This window comes from Hakea prostrata, chromosome 1 (genome assembly GCF_041222555.1).
Source record: "Hakea prostrata isolate BN-2017 chromosome 1, UWA_Hpros_2, whole genome shotgun sequence".
Taxonomy (NCBI): domain Eukaryota; kingdom Viridiplantae; phylum Streptophyta; class Magnoliopsida; order Proteales; family Proteaceae; genus Hakea; species Hakea prostrata.
In genome coordinates, this window is record NC_142600.1 from 36,843,026 (window position 1) to 36,848,347 (window position 5,322).

Genomic DNA, 5,322 nt, shown 5'->3' on the forward strand with positions numbered 1-5,322 from the left:
AATACACGGCTAAGGAAGGGAATAGAGGACACAGCTGAAGGAAGGAGAGGAAGAACCAAAGATGGACTCATTGAGGAAGCAAGGGAAGGCTGCTGGAGAAGTTGATCTGAAGCAAGAAGAAGGCTGGAGCTCTTGTGGAAGCATTGAAGCTTTAGTTCTTCTCAATTTTATAAACTTATCTTCTCATCTTCTACCTTACTGTTAACTATAACTACTGCTGTGTTTTTAATGTCTGTTATGGGCTAAACTTGTGTTGTGTTGGGATGATAGTAATACCTAAACCTGAATTTTGAGATGTACTTATCATGTGTTCTTTAGTCTTACTACAATACAACCTTTTGTCAATGAATTCAGCATGATATATATTGATTAATTTCGGTTCTTGAATGATCTTTCATGAACGAATGTTATGATTGAGTTAACTGGAAAGTTAATGCAGCTTAGATGCTTGTTGAATTGTGTGAGTTAGCATAATCTTTAATTAGTTTGTGTTAATTAGTAGGTTGGGTAGGAATACCCATTTACCTCACATGGCCATGATTGGGATTGGGTTTAAATTGCATTCATATTTCAATTCTTCATAGGAATATGCAGATGTTGATTTAGGATGCTAGCTTATGTGTATTGGAAAATACCATATTGCCATTCATTCCAGGTTCTTGAAATATTTTGGGGTTGTAATATTACTTTAGTATTTGCATTATAGAATTTAGGGGAGGGGAAACTTGATTCCCGACACTCTTTTCGCTCACTAAGTTCCCTCTATTGCTTAATCTCCATTTTAGTTCCTTAGTGTTATTAACTCATTTGGTTATTTAGTTAGTCAATCACAAATCAACCTTGTTAATCTCGTTTAAATCAATTGTACTTTTACATTGAAAGTTAATGATAGAATTCTCCGTGGGATCGATACTCTACTTATCATTTATTAGTTGATTGCAACACGTGCACTTGCGTAACATCTTGGTACACAAGCAACAAGTTTTTGGCGCCGTTGCTGGGGAATTTTGTCATTGATAATTAGTGTAGAAGTAATTTCTTGTTTTATCTACTGAAATTTCTTTACTTTGATATTAGTCTTCTTTTATTCTCAGGTGCTTTTACCCTTGTATGAGTCCGCTGCCTAATCAAGAGTTGATACCCTTTGACTTTGAAATCAAAAGGACATTTCGGGCTAGAAGAAAGGAGCAGCGAGGTTTAGCTGCAGATCAAGCAATGGCTGAAGCAGTGAGATACGGGTTGAATAATAATGAGAATAATATGGCAGTTGAGGGTGATGATAGTGATAGGGCCATTAGAGGATATGCTGTCCCAAGGTTGCATGAGCTGAATCCAAGTATAGTAAGGCCAGAAATTCAAGCATTACATTTTGAACTTAAGCCTGTGATGTTCCAAATGCTTCAGACTGTAGGACAGTTCAGTGGGATGCCAATAGAAGATCCTCATCTCCATCTTAGACTCTTCATGGAAGTAAGTGATTCTTTCAAGATACCTGGAGCAACTGAAGAAGCCTTGAGATTGAAGCTATTTCCTTACTCATTGCGGGATAGAGCAAGAGCATGGTTGAATTCTTACCTCCACAATTAGTAGCCACATGGAATGATTTAGTAGAGAAGTTCTTAATGAAGTACTTCCCTGCAACAAAGAATGTCAAGTTCAGATATGATATCACTAGTTTTCAACAACTGGATAGTGAATCTTTGCATGAAGCATGGGAAAGATTTAAGGAGCTCTTGCGTAAATGTCCTCACCATGGTATTCCTCATTGGATTCAAATGGAGACTTTCTACTATGGTTTAAGTGGACAAACTCGATCCATAGTGGATGCATCAGCAAATGGGGCTATATTGACAAAGTCTTACAATGAAGCTTATGAGATCTTGGAGAGAATGGCCAACAACAACTACCAATGGCCAGCTGAGAGAGGTGCTGCAAATAAGAGAGTGGCAGGGATTTATGAGTTAGACGCAGTGACAGCTTTAACTGCACAAGTGTCATCCCTAACTAGTGTGTTAAAATCCGTAAACTTGGCTACAGCTGTATAAACTCAACAAAATACAGCAGTCTCGTGTACATATTGTGGTGGGGAGCATGTCTTTGATCGTTGTCCATCTAACCCATAATTTGCTTACTATGTTGGTAATTTCAGCAATGCCAATAACCCATATTCCAACACCTATAATCCTGGTTGGAGGCAGCACCCTAACTACTCTTGGAATGCTCAAGGACATAATGCAGGCCCATCTTCCATCCCACCTCAACCTCATCCGCTTCCAAGTGCTCAACAGCAAGTGAAAATTCAGCCTATGGAACCCTCTTCATCAATAGAGCTTCTATTGAAGGAGTATATGGCAAAGAATGATGCAATGATTTAGAGTCAAGCATCTTCATTGAGAAATTTGGAGAATCAAATTGGACAGCTAGCTAATGCTTTAAGCAATCGACCTCAAGGATCATTGCCAAGTGACACAGAAAATCCTAGGAGTGAAGGCAAGGAGCATTGTAACGTTATTGCATTAAGGAGTGCAAAACCTCTAGAGCCACCTCATTCAAAGCCTAGCCAATAGAAGGGAACTATTTCTATCCAAGAAGAAGGGGAGAAGGAAGATCCTGTTGCTGTTCAAAAGGAACAAACTGACTCTGCAATAGAAGAGTGCTTTGTTGTGGATGTCATTGAAGAGCTAGTTTCAGAAGAGTTGGAGAAAGGGTGTATTAAAAACCCACTAGAGCTTTCATTGGCAATAGAAATTGAACAAGTGGATGATGAAGGAAGTAGATATATGGCTTAGTTAGAGGCAAAACCAGCTAAGGCATTTAAAGGGAGTGCATTCGAGCCTCTTGGGTTAGCTAAATGTGAAACTCAACCCCCTAACCCATCAATTGAAGAGCCACCTATGTTAGAGTTCACACCTCTCTCAGAACACCTTCAGTATACCGATTTGGTTGAAGCCAAGACACTCCCTGTTATTGTTTCAGCAGTGCTAACAGAGGAGCAGGAAGATATGCTACTTGAAGTGCTGAAGAAGTGTAGAAGAGCACTGGGATGGAATATAATAGAGATCCAAAAGATCAATCTTTCAGTGTACAAGCTTAAAATTTGGTTAGAGAAATGTTGCAACGGGTATGTGAAGCAGCAAAGGAGTTTGAGTCCAAATATGGAAGGTGCACAAGAAGAAATCATTAAATGGCCTTGGGAACTAGAGCATGCAGTGGATCAAGCATTATTGGGGTGCACCATTGGAGCGTGACAAATCTTCAATTATCCTTCAAGATGCTTAAAAAGGGAGGCAACCCAATTTCATTGTTGTTAGTTATGTTTTTGGTTATTAGTTGATTAGTGTTTAATAAAGTTACTGGGTAGTTTCCAATTTTGATAATCTTCATTTGATAATAAAATTGGAAGATGACTTGATGACATGTATTTTTGATATGCAGGGAGTGTGGGAAACACAAAGAGATTGAGTGGTTGTTTTGCCATATTGAGCAGTAAACCCAACTGCTGAACAGAGAATGTGGCAGTACCCAGGAGAATTCACTATCTTTGTCACAGATTTGCTGCAACAAAATTTTGTTCATTAGTGACGGGTCTGGCATCCTCTGCTACAAATTGTATTCTGTGTTCGTTGCTGTAGTGATGTTGCAGCAACGTTACAACAAAGATTTTTCAGCTAGCTACGGGTCTTACATTCTCCGTTGAAAATTACATTATGTGTTCGTTACTGTAGAAATGCTGCAGCAACACCACAGCGAGGATAAAACCACTCACTTGACCCAGTTTAACCTCAAACCCAACCAACCCATTGTTTCTACACTTCTAAACCTTTCCTAAACCATTGCTGACCCATATTGACTCAACCTAATTTAAACCAATACCAACCCATTAAACCCCTCATTTAAAAAAAAAAAAAAAAAAAAAAAAAAAAAAACCAAAACCAAAACCAAAACACCCAATCCTGTTACCCACCTTCGCTTACCTCTGTGCTACCTTCTTCACCTATCTTCCTCTCACTTTCCTTCTTCGATTTCCTTTTCCGTTGTCTATCCTTGCTGCACCAATGTTGCGTTCGATTTTTGTGTGCTTAGGGCTGCTCCAGTTGCACTCCCTCTTTACATCAGCTAAGTGTTCACATTCATGATGATGCATTAGATCCGTAGCTGGTTCAAGGAAGTCTTGTTCTCCTTCTTTTTCTCTGTTTTTTCCATTACTTTATTTTTCTTTCTTTCATTGTGGGGACACTCCTTATCTTAAGTTTGGGGGTAAGCTTTGCACTGTTCCAATAATTGCATGTGTCATCTTTATGTTATAGATGTTCTTAGTTGCTTAATTTTCTCTAACTTTCTTTTGTGGTTTACTTTTAATGCTGCATATGTTGTCCAGTTTTAGATTTGTGAGTTGTTGTCTAGTTTTAGAGTAGATGTTTTGGGTAAATGTTTTGTGTAGTTAATCTGGCTTGTCATGTAATTTGGATGGTTGTTAATGAATGAGAATGTCAATGCCTCTTAATCTGATTTTGTTGGAAATCTTAGCACAAGTCTGCTATAAAGATCTGATGTCTGCATTTACTCATTTCTGTGATGTCATATTATTGATGCCCCAAGTGATGTTTCAAGCTCTGGAGAACCTGGGAAAGTTGGATCAATGTGAGAGTTTTAGGATTTTAGAATTGGTTGAATGAGAACCTTGAGACTTACACATTAGGGGTCCCCATTTGGGTGTTTCCAAGAACTCTGTGCATTGTGAATATTGACGGAGGTTTGACCCCTTCCCTTCCCCAAAAGAATAATGCTCCGCTGATTTGGGTTGCCTAGTAACCAGGAATATGCATGTAACCCATGTGTATTTTTGACGTCAACAGTGGCCTGAAATATGAGCATGATAAAAAAATAATAATAATAAGAGAAAGGAAAAGAAAAGAAGAAGAAGAGAATATTGTTCCGCTATTTTGGGCAACCTAGTAACCGGGAATATGCATGTAACCTATGTGTATTTTTTACATCAACAGTGACCCGGAATATGAGCATGCAAGGCACTCTTGTTTGTGATCTTGTTGAGCAACCGGGTATCTTCATCACAAATGAGCGATATTCGCGTAAAAAGGCAGGATGACAACAGCATTTAAAATTTAAAAAAAAATGGTTCATAAAGAATAAGTTTGGGGGTCGAATGCTCAAAATAGTATGAAACAAGTTCTTAGGGGTGTAAAAGGATATAGGTCCCTAATTAGTGGAGAGGTAATCATTTGGTCAACATATTAGATCAATGAACTAAACTTGAGGACCATGATTCAGCTGGACTAGGGTACTCTGGGGCAAGATTCTTAA

General features: G+C 38.6%; 1 non-coding gene across 1 annotated transcript; it reads right to left on the reverse strand.

Moving 5' to 3' along the window:
* Positions 1–1,652: 1,652 nt before the first annotated feature.
* LOC149028888 (small nucleolar RNA R71) lies at positions 1,653–1,759 on the reverse strand. The gene has a single exon (XR_016171276.1). It is a non-coding gene; the product is annotated as a small nucleolar RNA R71 (small nucleolar RNA).
* Between the last annotated feature and the right edge of the window lie 3,563 nt (positions 1,760–5,322).